This window comes from Nothoprocta perdicaria, unplaced genomic scaffold (genome assembly GCF_003342845.1).
Source record: "Nothoprocta perdicaria isolate Ctin4 unplaced genomic scaffold, notPer1 scaffold_16, whole genome shotgun sequence".
NCBI lineage: Eukaryota > Metazoa > Chordata > Aves > Tinamiformes > Tinamidae > Nothoprocta > Nothoprocta perdicaria.
In genome coordinates, this window is record NW_020454760.1 from 5,102,779 (window position 1) to 5,117,546 (window position 14,768).

The window sequence follows — 14,768 nt, forward strand, 5'->3', positions numbered from 1 at the left end:
TTAGATGAGTGGACAGTGAGGTGGTTTGAGAGCTGGCTGGAAGGCAGAGCTCAGCAGGTGGTGATAAATGGCATTGAGTCTAGTTGGGGCTCTGTGGCCAGTGGTGTCCCCCAAGGGTTAGTACTGGGCCTAGTACTGCTCAGTGACTTGGTCAAGGGCACAGAATGCCCCCTGAGCAAGTTTGTGGATGATACCAAGCTGGGTGGAGGGGCTGACATCCCAGACGTCTGTGCTGCCATTCAGAAGGATGTGGACAGGCTGGAGAGCTGGGCAGAGAAGAACCTCATGAGGTTCAACAAGGACAAGTGCAGGGTCCTTCACTTGGGAGGAGTGACCTCAGGCACCAGTACAGATTAAGGATTGACCTGCTGAAAACAGTTCTGCAGAGAGACTTCTGGGTGTTGTGGTTAACAACAGGTTAACAATGAGTCAGTGTGCCATTGTGGTCGAGAAGGCCAATGGGATCCTGGCCTGCATCGGGATGAGCATCACCAGCAGATTGAGTACGGTAGACAAGGGGTAATGGGTACAAGCTGAAACCCAGGAAGTTCCATCTACATATGAGGAAGAACTTCCTTATGGTGAGGATGACAGAGCCCTGGAACAGGCTGCCCAGGGAGGTTGTAGAATCTCCTTCTCTGGAGATCTTCCAAACCTGCCTGGATGCGACCCTGTGCTACATGCTCTATGTGTCCCTGCTTGAGTAAGAGGGTTGCATACACTTGCAGCCATTTATTCTAGTACTTCAGTCCACTGATTTTCATCATTTACTTCACAAAGCAAAAATCAATTTCTTCTCAAAGCTTACATGACTTATTTATCTCTTTTTGAAAAATGTCCACCAACTTATTAATGCTTTCTGCGAGAAAGGTAAGTGCCTGCTCTTCCTAAGTGATTAATTCAAATAGTCTGAGAATCTACTTCTAGACACAATGATTTTTTATAAAAAGGGTTACCATACTGTTTCTTTACACTGCTTCTAATTAGACTCAAGGTTTATTTTCCTAGTACTGCCATAGACTTAGGCGGAAGATGTCTTCATACAATCTAATCCTAGGTAAAATGACAAAAGAAGAATGAAGAACAATGGTAAGATACAGCTTCCACTTATAAGGACTGCTATCTCCTGAAGTTATGCAGATGTCAAAACAGCTTTATGTATTTGCAGGCTATGAGGGATGTTGCTCAATCTGAGCAAATGAACAACCATTTAAGTGTATAGATGAGTGTTCAGCCATCTACTGCCATGTGCACGTATGTCGTTTTGCAACTGTCTATACATTTGTCATGTGTCCCTCCAACCTCTTTTTAAAACTTACATAGTAGGGTCTCTTTTTTGTCAAGAATTTTAGAACATGAAGAGACTAAATTTCAGTGTGTACACTTCAATTTTTCTACAACCCTAAGGCCAAGATAGATGATCATACAAAAAAGCTACACTTTGGCTACTGCTGAGATTGCCCGAAGGAAATCTCTTCCTCCAGTCTTCACTGTCTTCGTCTAAAATGCTCTTTTTTCTGAAGATAGCTGCATTTCTGTTTCCCTCATTATGGCCTCTCGCTATTATTTTTCCCCCCTTTCTGACTAAAGGATGCAGAGGGAGGTCAATTTTTCATTAACTCTCAGTTTGACACCATTTTTATAATAGTTTAGTCTACCCCTGATGGAGGTGAAGCATTACTTCACCTCCATCAAGATACCTGCCAACTTATCTGTCTGTATGTCCTGTAATTAGCTCTGATTGACATACAGATTACTGAAGTCTGTGGAACTTACCTGAGAAAAAAGCAGTCCTTCTTTAATTCTTGCTTTTCTTTTTTTTTTTTCAGCTGCTGCCCCCTTGCTAGAAACACAACATGAAGTGAACAGAGTCAACACATTACTTGCAATAGTGTGAACTGCCACACCATTGATTTCATAAACTATCCGTCTGAATTGCTGAGAATAAGTGAGAAGCTTGCTAAGTAGAAAGGAGGGCAGATATTTGCTCAGGTCCAACTTCCTTAATAAGTTAAACTGGTAGCTGTTTTTCTGAAATTGCTTTGGACTGCACAATAATTTTGCAATGTCATATTTATTCACTTTAAAAAGTTTGATTTTTTTTTATTTCTTTATCACATCACCTATGCCTTAAAAACATAATTCAGAGGTTCTACCATTTTGAGAACAGATGATTTATATAACTTGTTTTGAGTATGGTAAAGAGCAAAGATAAAAATAGCACATAATGTGTCAAAATGAATTTGTTATTAAGTGTTTAAGCCTGGATTCTATCTTCTCTTTCGAATCAACAAAACCTTCTACCACAGAAGACTTTGGCTTTTTTATAGTCTTCATCTTCAGAAGATGGTCAAATGTTCTCTAAACTTTGTTGAAAGAAGCATAAATGCCTTTGTGAAGCATATATGATCACATCTACTTTGGTGATGGCTCTGGGGAAGCCTAATGTACTGCAAATTGCAATTTGACTGGAATCACAGAATGAGTTTTTAGCAAAGTGAGAGATTTTCTCTGCAAATTGTGACCCGCAGGACTGTTCTTGGATTAGTGGATATTGATTCTTTCCAGCTGTTGACAGCCACCAGCCTCAGTTGGGATGTAGTCACATGTGCTCATGTAATGTAATTTATGTGGTTTAAGACATTACTGTCCTTGCTTTCCACTTCTCCTCAGGCACTAGCTCCTGTCTGTTCAGTTTAAGTCTGGTAACTGAGTGAGCTAAGCTCATTTTAAGGCGAGAATAACTTCTTCTCCTTTGCAGTGTGAGCGAGTGTATCTCAGCCGAGATGACTGAAAGCAGAAAGTGAAGATGGTAAAATCTGAGAAGACTTGAAATGTGATCACAAGAGAGCAAAAATTATTGCTTTTACTAGGATTTTTAATACATATTTATCATATGGGCATATTTGATTATTGCATCTATTTCTAGCCATAGAGCATGCTTTCACTCCAGCAACCCGGTTCTATCATGTTCTATCTTTCTGATTTAAGCCTCTCCTCAAAAAAGCAAAGAAACCCTACCAGTAATAAACAGAGCCTTCAAACACATGTGCTATCAAAGTGTCATTTGCATCTAGTTGCCCGCAGCTGTTTTCATAAATATTTAATGTGCCCTGCTTAGCCCACATGCATCTATTTTTCTAGCCATGCTTGTGCTTAACAAAGAACTGCTGTTTTAGAACTACTTCAAAATAATAACATCAGGTTGACTTGAAAATAATACCAGGGTGCAACTGCTAGAAGATGTGGTGTTTTCAGCTTAATCAGGTATAGTGGTATACTAAGATGCACAATGCATGGCATATGATGATTTCAGGTGACTTCTTTGAGATGATCATGTAGATGAGATCGGAGATGCTCTTTTTAAAGACAGTGGTCATCACAAACTACGTCCAGTAAGTTTGCAGACATCTCTCTTGCTTTTTCACTTTTGTACTATTCAGTTATTTTAGCTCTGGTTGACAAAGAGGGAGGAAGAAGCTGTACAAGAGCTGCTCTGACCATCACCTGGTGTGAATGTGCTCATTTTATTGTAGACTGATACACTTACGAAAACAGATCTAGGTACAAAATAGTGTTCTAGTGAAATAAACAGTGCCCCTCTCTGAACTTCCTCTGAATCAGCTATGATTCAAAGCAGCTGAGAAGAGTAGCTTACAATCAACCATGTAAGGAATAATCAATGGTCATAGCTGTTCTGAAACTTAACGTGCTATTGTGAAAGTCCCAGTGCACTGCAATAATGAGTTATTCAAAAAATACTGAGGTCTGATCTGTGGTACAGAAACAGGGATTACACTGTTGTATTAATTTTATAAACATATCCTTGCAGATCAGTTGGCTACTGAGGCTGTGGGTAACCCGAAGGATGTTTCTTTCAGAAAGTAGAAGCACAGGAGAGTAATTAATGAAAATCTCTGAATGCTGAAAGAATGCAGCTAAAGAGATTGAAATATTACTTGCCTGGGAAGGAACTACAGGTTATTTTGACCTTCAAAGAGCTAAGACGAAAGGGATCGAAGCTGTAAAGAATGAGATCATCTGGCCTGGACAGGCATGAGGTTTTTATCTGTCAGTATCTCCCAGGTGATAAAGGGGAACTAGCTGGAAATATGTGCTTTTTAGAAAAGTTTTCTATGAAATATTGGTGCTTTGCTTTGTATAAGACCTGGCTAGTGGCTGAACAGCAATTGACACTGAAAGAACAGACCTAGAAGGGCTGAGCTGCTCTTAGATCACTTGAGAAGAGCATCATAAATCCTAAGGTGGCTATGACTGAAAAATGTAGGGAAGTAGCAAGAGTGGATTGTGAGGTTCCATGCTTCCTCCTTTCCCTGCCCTAGGAAGGAAGATGGATAGAAATTGTGAAATGAGTGGGTTGTTTTGCGCAGGCCGTTGAGACATGCATAAAAAGACATATTTTGTCAGCCTCTAGTTATTTTAAATATTGGGTACATGTGGTACAAAATGGCAATGACTCTCTTGAGATTCATGGTATGACAAAAAACTACTTATGATAAAAAGACACAACTTTATTTTCATTTCACCTTTCCGTGGTTTCTCTGAATTTTCAAAAAAATACCGACAATCATATTCTTTAACTTTTCTTGCATTTTTGAGCACATAAAATAATGATAAGAATTCTTTATAAATAAATAGGCCGCCAACTCTCAATGCAGGGAATCAATAATTTTTCTTTGTGCCATTTTTGACATAAGTGTACAAAAGCAGTCCTGCAAAAGATCTACAAAAATGTCAGATAATCATATTGTAGGGAAAAACATGCCAGTAATAAAGTCAGATGTTGTAAAAAATTGATCTATTTCAAGAGAAAAATATTAGTTTTGTCATAATTTGTTAAATAGAATGTCCAACTAATGATAAAGGGTACATTTTCTGTACATAAGTGTTCATTCATAACTCAAGTAGCAAAATCAAAGTGATGAATGTGTGTGTGAATTCTAAATGCTAAGGATTCCAAATATTAGGATCATGAGTAATGGCTGAAATACATTTTATTTCTTGTAGAAGTGTACTAATTCAAAGGATTATTATGATGTTGTCACCACAGGTACTCCAGTGCGCTGAAGATTTAAAATGATGTAATTTTCAGGCATCAGAGATATGCACTTGCATATTCCAGCTCTGTCTATGTTTATGCCACTTCATGCTCACTGAGAGCCTTGTTCTACACTGAGACACTTGACCTGACCCTCTACCTGGTGGGGCCAACAGCTAGAGCAGGCAGATCCTGAAACTGGCAAAATGGAAATTCATCCAAATATAAGTCTCCTAGATCCCATTACTCCTTGTTATTTACATACTGCTCTGTGCAAACTTCCATATTTACTCCTTAAAGGCAAGAATCAGTTCCACCATTTATTATTTCTATGGAGATTTTAGACATTTTTGTGATAAGACAAATACTGGCCATTCAGAACAGGCTGCCATCTCATTTGCATTTGGTCCCACAGATCTGCAGAAAAGGGCCTGAGGAGAGAGACTAGGGATCCAGAAAATGTGACTTCTGTGGAAAGATGGATTAACTTTGGTTATTTTACAGAGAAGAAGACTTGAGTGGCGGTTGTAACAGTCTTCCAATATATAAAGCATTCCTATTTATGAGAAGGAGCAATCTCTGATCATGAATTCTATTTGTCGCCATGGAGATTCAGTTCAGTCACTGATAAGACTTCCACACATTAAGATATTTAAAGAATAAAATGCTTAGCAAGTCTGTGAAGTCTCCATTTTGGGGGTGTATAAAGAACAATTTAGATAATAGGTTGTCAAGACTAGTATAGATGGCTTGCATAGGGGCAGGGAATGGACTAGGTGACTAGGTGAATCCTAAGTTTATGTGAATCCTAAGCCTGTGGTTTTCTTTTGCCTTGTCTGATGGTCAGTTTTTGTGTTGTGAATATCACTTAGAAGCTGAAGGACTCAGCACACGGAGGTGAAACTCGCTATCAGTGTCAGGACAGCACGAGCAAATGAGTGTGGTTATCCTGGTTCTATTTTTTGATCTCTTCACCGTTAGTGTCATCACTGTGCTGCTTACCACAAGAGCTACAAATACTAAGAAAAGATGCCAGAAGAGTGGGATGAGGAATACCTCTTGGAAGACCCTTCATTTTCCCTTATTTCACTGAGTAGCCAGAGCACTCAACACCTCAGTCATTTTTATGGACAGAGAAACAGGTAAGTTATAGGCAAGAGTTTTACTGTTATGTTTACTCACTAGGAGAATATATGGGACATATGTTTTCTTCCTTGAGTGAAAAGGGATTTTCTTGATGTGTCAACTGCTTTTCTCCTCTTATAAAGGTAACAAAAGATTTCACAGTACTTCCACTCCTACATTCAGTGAACTTTTATTAGATCCAGTGACTGATTTGGAGCCAATGTCATAATTAGAGGATTGCATTACAGTACTGTTTCATTTTACTCATGTGAAGACATAAAATCAATGTGTATTCAAGGCCGATTAGGCCTGCAGAGTTCTCTAATTAAATGCAAAGTGGAAATGTGCAGTTTTTGCAATATATTTTAATAGGAGCTATGTGTTAGAATGCTATTTAGATTAAGTACATTTTAAATGTATCACTGTTTTAATGTATCACTGTTTTAATAAAATAATACAGAATCTCTTAGTCATTACTTTATCATTCACAAAAATTAGGATATAGATGAAGGAAATAATAGTTTAAGAGAAGCTAACTCTTCCCTTCTACAGGAGTAAAGAGATGAGAGTTCATAGAACTTAAAGGAAATCTCCAGCAAAAGATTTGCAGAGGACGGAAGTTCAGGACCCATCTTCTTTGGGGGTACTTGTTGATCTGAGGACTTATTAGCTATTTGTCAGCTTATGCAAATAACTGTACTCAATTTTCCCAAAAGGGCAGTTCATTTATGTGGCAAACCTTGTGCTCAATAAACTAAATGTTCTAAGTTCTGCACTGTGTCTCTTAATTATATGCATTCCTATTTGCAAATAAGCCATGACAAATTTTAAATTGCTAGGGTGCTCCAGGGGAAATGTGAAATGGTGAAGTCTATTCCTGGAACCCTGGGGAGGATTTCTGTTTCTTCTACTCAAAATAGCATCAGGGTCTGTTCCAGAGAAGCAGTAAACACATTTCTACAATGTTGAACACCATTTTCTTCCATGAGGTCTTACTCAAGCTCTGCATGTTTCGGCAGCCTTAAGTGAATGGAATAGATTTATCGATTTTGAGAAGATAGAAAGCAAATGAACACCGCAGATAATAACTCCTCATTTCTTGTAGCCTCAAAGCATTGATATATTGAAAGTTTCATGTGGGTTCTCTTTTCTGAATAAAGTATCTCCAAAGCTGAACCCCTCGCTCTATTTCACACTTGGATGTCTTAGTAACATGACTACTGCTTACTCCCTATGGTATTGGGTTGTTTTAAGGACAACTATTTTTTTTTCTCAAAGCTAGTGCTGTGTAACTGAGTTATTGGTAGACTGAGTACTTTTAACTGCAGCTTGCAGCATGAGATACCTCTATCAGACATCCTCGGTAGTGTTACAGAGTAACAATCCCTTTAGAATTTCGTGATAGTTGAAGTCATGCAAAAGATTTTGTCATTTGTCATTATAATCCAATATAGCAAAACAGTACCTTATGGGGATGAAGATGGGAAAGGCTTTTATATGATTACGTCACAAAATGATAAATGAGAACAATTTGTGTTCATTATGAGAACAGCATCCCAAAGAGAATGCTGTTATAAATTTTGCCCTGCCCTCCCTTCCCCCACCACAAAAATAGTGTGCTGGCTTGTAAATAAGCAGGCAGCCTCTGACAACAATCCGGATGGAGAAAATCACAACCAGCAAAGATACATCTACAATTTATTCTATTGAGAGCTTTATGAGTTAGAAAAAGGAAAGGGAAATGCAGGAGGATATTTGTGACAGATTCTTAATATAGCTCCTCTATTTTCTTGAATAAAGAATATTTTTGTTTGGTAAAATATTCATTCTGTGGAAATGAAATATTTGAAAATAATGAAATATTTTTGTTTGATAAACTGGAAGTACTTTGCAGTATGTTAAATAAACTGGAAGAACTTTTCAGTATGTTAATTAGTATATTGAAGGACATATAATTAAAAGGTATTACATATAAATGCATATATATACTTTATTTTTTTAATTTAGAGATGTCAAATCTCCCTTCACAGAGAGTTTGAGTTGACAGATGTGCATTTCTGTAATTGAATGAATGCTGAAGTTGCAACACAATTAGCCAATGCTCTTTCTTTTCCCACGTACATTGTTTCAGTAGCCAAAGCAGGCTGGAATGAAGTCTCCTGATGCATTCAGTTTCTAAGGCCAAGTTATTGCCAATTATTCAAATTATGACTCTTGATTTAGCAGCTATATATTCTACATCCTGGGTTTAAGATTACTATTTTGTTTTCTTTTAAAAATATGATTTTACAGGATACTTTATTTTTCTCCTTTTTATTCTCTCCAATGCTAGTACCATCTCCTCCATCCTTGACAGACATGGGTTGGCTAATAGGCAGGGTGTGGAAATTACAGGCTGACAAATGCCATGCAAGTAGCTCCTTGCACTGATGAAGGCAAGATGAAGTGTAAGCTCAGTTCAAGTTATAAAGCATTGTTATAATATGTGATTTATACCGGAGTAGCACATGGCTTAAAGTGGCTGCCCATGAAAAGAGGCAGTCTTCTCCCCAGTCCTTCCACATTTCCAGGACCAAATATAACTTAAAGAGTGATAATCATGACTAGTAATAGGCTATCTGTTATATGCAATATATATTGGATAAATGTAATATTTATTGCAGATACAGTAAATTTATATGGTACAGGTGTGCATATACACATACATACACACTTCTTATATATATGTATATATATAGTTAATAGTCTTTTGATGCAGTCCTAGTCTATTTCTTTACCCTCTGTGTCATCTGCTTTTATGTGCAGAATATATTTGTTTGGTTTTATATGTGCTTTTGGGTTGCAATTTATTGCATTAGTATAAGGCTCTACATAAGAGTGGCATGACCTGTTGGAAGCCTCAAGGCTTTATTGCAATTTGCAATACCACAGAATTAGAGGCCAAGAATAAACTCAACTAGAAACTAACAGTAAAAGTGAAATGGACTAGTCTAGTTTAATCGTGCAAGCTGGGAGCAATGCAGGAAGTAAACACCTTAGACAGGGAGAGTAAATTAGATTTTTTAAAGTCTTTCGATTTTAATAATCTGTTTATAACACAGGCACACCAATTTGTTGAAAGGCACGATATTTAATCTGACAATGTTCCTTTAATAGTATACCTTTAATAGTATATCCTTGCTTTTACTATTCTTAAATGCCACTGTCCGTGTGCGCCAAATGCCTTTGCTCTTGGACTGTACTGGGAATGCTGCATCCTCCAAGACCATTTGTTAGAGTTGTAGCTGCAAAGTCCCCATTCCTCTCCCTCCCATCCAGACAAGAAAAGGATTATGCTGTGGACCAGAGTAAAGTCTGTCTGCATTGGAAACTCAGAGAGGCTCTTAGCCTGTCATGGTGGCCTCAGGGAACATCTGTCAAGGAGACTGATGAACACGACACCTCAGCCGCATCTCCTGTCACATCTCCATCTCGCAGGGCAGAGGTGGCCTTAAAATGCATGTGGGTCTGCTGTGATGCTGTGTCCACTGCCATATGCTTAACCCTGCTGCTCCCTACCCAGTACGATGGGGATAGTGAGGGCCACGAGCATATAGTTCTATCTTCTTCCGCTCTGAAACCTTAAACTCTTTTTCATCTCACAGAAGACTTTGCATTTTTCTCCAGGAATGTTTGCATATTATGTCAAGAACTTTGCTGCTGCTTCTGCGTCATTCTCTACTCTCTCTGAGTTTGTTCATCTTTCCTCTCATTACCATCATCCCTACTAATGTTCTTCAAGGAAAACACTCAGGCTGAAGAGGAAAGAGGAGCATAGGACTCTTCACCATTATATGGAGTAACTGATGGTCCCTAAGTGAGCAAAATTTCAGTGGGAAAACTCCTTTGGCAGAAGGAAAGAGTGTAAGACCTGGCCCTACACATATGGTCCCATAGGCAGATGGCATTCCTGGCAATTTCCCATCTAAATTCTTTGACAAGTGACTTTCAGGAAGGCCTTAGTCCCTACAATTGCTATTGCTTCTTATAATCCCCTTCATTTTCTTTTCTTTTAGCTCTATAGGTCTTTTGATGTTTTCTGCTAGCAGTTTGTTTTAAAAGCTGCTCAAGATGTCTTACAGCAGGGTCTCATTCATTCACTACAGCTTACATCTTTCCTTTTCATTTTTCTGATAACTTGACAATGCAGCTGTCAGAACAAATCACTCACTGGAGCTACCATTTTTAATGTGTTTCTGTAGGAGTATGTATATGTGCACACACACACGCACTTATAGTTTTGGCAAGTATTGCCCAATAGCTTATTAATAAAATCGCAAAAAAACATGTGATATAAAGCACAGAATGTTATCCTAGGACAGAGAGAGTGACCATAATCAGAATCAGTCTGTTTTTGTGACCAAAGGGGAGAAATAGAAGTAAATCCTTTAATTTCATTCAAGTATCAGGGATGGTACCAAGCAGCAATTTAATTCAGCTGGCAAGTATCTACAACTTGTGTCAGGATATATATTCATATACATATATATATATATAAAATATTTTTAATGAACAATATATTTTTAGAATGATGACAGTTTTACCACTCAAGTATCATTTATTAGAAGATTAGAGTCCCATCATTTGAAGTACTGCAAAAATGTATCATAAAATACAATTTCTACACTGCCCTGAAGGCTTTATTGCCTGCGCATGTTGCCAAAGGGTTGGAAAGAGAAACTGAGCATTCAAAGAGAAAAGCAGGACATGCAAACTGAGGCAAGAACGAGAGAAATCTCAGGCACCTGTTCCTGTTACAAGACAATGGCAGCAGCCATACTTCAAAATTTCTCCAGTTTAAGACATGTCTCTGAATTGCTTATGATTTTTTCAATCCTCACTTTTTCAAGTGAGTTTTTCTTGCTGTTACACAGCATGATTATCCTTTCGGAAGCAGAAGCAGAAGCAGGAATCCCAGTGGAACATGGCGAGCATCTGTGATGTGATGCTTGGAAAGAGTGGTCAGTAGGTTGGCTTCTGGTTGCCAGAAGACAGAGGCCCTTCACAGTGCTAGGCCTGACTTCACTGAATTAAAAGAGTTTGAAAAAAATCTAACTGGAACATGCGCAGTAACATTTTGTTATGCTGCAAGTTTTGTAATCTCCTGGAAGTCAAATGGAGAGATAGATACAACACAAGAATGCCTTTAAAGGTCCTTGACATGAGCACTATTCTTAACATACCTCACCTTAATATACCTCACCTGTGCAGTCAATGAACCACAATGGTTACTTCTTAATGAATGTTGCAACTGATTTTTTAATACTGTTGAAGCTCATTGAAATCAATGTGCATCTTTTCTGTTAGGATTTAGTCTAATATGTAGAATTTGCTATAGGTTCTCTAGTCTCATTGCTCTACTTGGAATTTAACTTGTGAAGCAATCAGATCTGCTAGAAGTACCTTTTGAACATGCCAACTTGAAATTGCCTGGGCCAAGAATTTTGGTTGTCCAGAATCATAGAGCTAAGATGCTTAAGTAAAAGATGTGTTTTGTATTTTGTGGGAATTTTCACACAGGAAAACAAGAAAAGCCACTGGGTTACAGATGGGAGCCCAGGAAATGTTCACCATAATTTTGCCAGATTTCTGTCATATAGCAATGCCCTCCCTTATTGCTGTTTAGGTAAAATCAGTGCTGCTGGAAGGTAATCAGCTTTGTAAATCTTTCTACTAGGTAGGCGAAACATGGCATGTCCAATAAGATCAGTGGTGACATTTTTGAAATAAAATGTTTCCATTTCAATGGGTGTGGACTATTATATGAGACAATTTGGTCTGTAGTTAAGAAAGCATCTAAAACAATAAAACTGAACAAAGCCTGAAAAGGAGAAAAAAATAATCCACTGAGAACACAAGGAAACGATTTTCCCCATCTCTATTAATATTTCATGGGTTTATTTGCTGTACTTCGTATAGTCTTGGAAAGCTTGTTACATGAAATATTTTATACATCCTCCACTTGCCTCACCCCCACTGCTAATGCCTCTTCTACTGACTAACAAAAAATATTCAAATTATTTAAATATTTCATGCTGTAGGACCTACCAGTACACTGCAATATATGTAGATGCCATTGGGAAATGGATTTTAATATTACTTTTAGAATCACAAATTATTCATGCAGTGCAAATAGCAAACTGGTGGAAAGCACAATCTGTGATAAAAGCATTTGCCTGTTTTTTAACATTTTCCGGAATAGTTGCAGTTGACAGATCATCAGATGCTTAGTGCATTATTTATTAAATATTTTAGATTAACTTTTAAAAATTCAGTGAACACTAAGCCCATAAATGGCATGGCTGACTGAAAACTCAGTGACATTGATGACGGAATCATATTGCAGAGTTTTCTTACATTATTGCAACATGCAATTTGTGTCTTAAAAGGGACTATTTTTCTCTGCTTGTATTACTCATTCAGGCCTCTTGAGGACTGTTGTTTATGCTTCACTGTGTTGAGAATGCAATCCAATATTTTATGGACTGCTGTGCATGGCTTTACTGTATTTAATTGTGATGATTACAAAACACTGAAAGAGTTGTACTTGTTGATGTATCAAAAACAAAGCTGAAAATACATTTTTCAGTCATTGAAGAAAATGCTTGCTCTAAACTAAACTTTGATTTTCTAGGAAAGCAAAATGTGAAGAACAAAAACTCAAGTAAATTAAGACAAATGAAAAAAAACAAAACATGCACACACAAAAAAACCCAAAAGTGGAATACATCTTTCAGTTTAGAAATATGTTCTGTCTGCTCACTCAGTTTGTCCTGGCTGGATGGCTCATCTGATATATTGAAATGAATAGCCTGTATATTTCTGAAAACATAATCACTTTAATTTAATTTGTCTCAGAGTTCTTCAATGTCTTATGGCATTTGGAGATTCGCCCAGGGCAAATTTAAGGACTAGTTCAGTATTTTAGGAAGCTCTCTCTCTTTTTTTTTTTTTTTTTTTTTAATAAATCCTGCCTTTCCTCCTTTTCTCTTGTTGTTTGAGAAGAAAGAAAAAGATTGAACTTCAAGTTTATTTCTGATACTAAGATGATCTGGCATGCCAGGGAATGTTACAGTAGAGATATAACCAAAAATAGCAAAAGAGAAATCCTACTGCAAGAAAGACTGGTTCCTTTTGGGAATGTTTGTTGTTCCAACCTGAGTGTCAAACTGTCACTAACTTAATTTTTAGCATTGAACAGTAAGATGATACGGGGATTGTGTGGGATGGAAAGCAACTTTGGTCTAAAATGGCTGATGCGCCTAACAATGAGGGATGTCAGAGGGATGTGTACATCACGGTTGCTTACAGCAGTCACATTAAGTTACGTTTTACCAGGAAACCTCATACCTTGTGACTCATACAATTAGGCATAATGTGCTGCAGCTGGAGAAATTAAGAACCCTGAATCTGAAGAAACAGTTACTCTGTTTACAGAGACAATGTTAGAGGTACACTTGCTCGTCTTCTGTTGTTGCTGTTTTTTTTTCTCCTCAGGAATGATTAGCTTTAATATCCATCTTCACTGGGCCAGTATAAGCAAATCAAGACTAATGAGTAAATGAACATCCTGACGGAAGTAACAGTCATGGCAGAGCTGTAGAACAGTGTTGTGAGTCCTCTTCTATCAAAAAAAAAATGTGTATTGAGTCCAAGGAATAATTTTATAGGGGATATATACTTAAATCAAGGTGCATAGCATTTTCAATATCTAAACCTCATCTTAAAAGAATTTATTTTCTTTCTGATGAGTATTGGCAGGTGTGATGGCCTTGCATGTTTTCTGATGAAAGGGAAAAAAATAGTGTTCTGTCTAACGTTTTGTTATCTTAACCTGTCTAATTTGAATACTTAAATCAATTTTGAAGTATAAAACATTCTTGAAGTATGGCTGTCAAACTTGTATAAGTCAATTCCACTTTAAATAAATCAAGTGCAAATGCTGCCCTTGGGATTTCAGGAAAAAAAAAATCTGTACCATCATAAAATCAGGAAGCTGAAAGGTTTAGATCACCTACTCCATGCTCCCATAAAAAGGCAAAATCAGAAATACCCATCACTGTCCTTGACATATCTCGGCTTAACCATTCTTCAAATCCTCAAAGGAGAAAATTCCTCAATTCTCTTTAAATTCATTTGTTTTCTTCCCATCACATTCCCAATAAATTTGAAAAAACACAACTTTCCTTTATAGAAGCTTTTCAAACTACAGCAGGCAATTTGCAGGCTTTCCTTCCCCTTTTTCACAGACTGAGCAGGCCCGGTTCCTTCAGCATTTTCTCTTGTGCTGTCTTTTGCAAGTCATGCTCTCTTTGGGACTCTTAAATATACAGAATTTTCTTAAAGAATGCATTTCAAAACTGTTCATTGCCTTATGTATGGGACCCAAATACTGGCAGCTATGAGGAAATGATCACAGAATCACAGAATCATGATGACTTTGGCCTTGTCTCAGATATGGCAGCTCTGTTAGCACAACTGCAAATTTGTCTCTGGTGAGATCACAGAGACGTAGAACAATGCTTGGGTTCATTTTTTATTGCAA

At 37.6% G+C, this 14,768-nt stretch overlaps 1 long non-coding RNA gene across 2 annotated transcripts; it reads left to right on the forward strand.

Annotated features, from left to right (window-relative positions):
* The first annotated feature begins 3,139 nt into the window (after positions 1–3,139).
* LOC112944108 lies at positions 3,140–6,788 on the forward strand. Of its 2 annotated transcripts, none has more exons than XR_003248713.1 (3): positions 3,140–3,395; positions 5,932–6,201; positions 6,737–6,788. It is a non-coding gene; the product is annotated as an uncharacterized LOC112944108 (long non-coding RNA). The 2 variants fall into 2 exon arrangements; XR_003248714.1 differs by having other exon boundaries at positions 6,041–6,201.
* Positions 6,789–14,768: the final 7,980 nt, after the last annotated feature.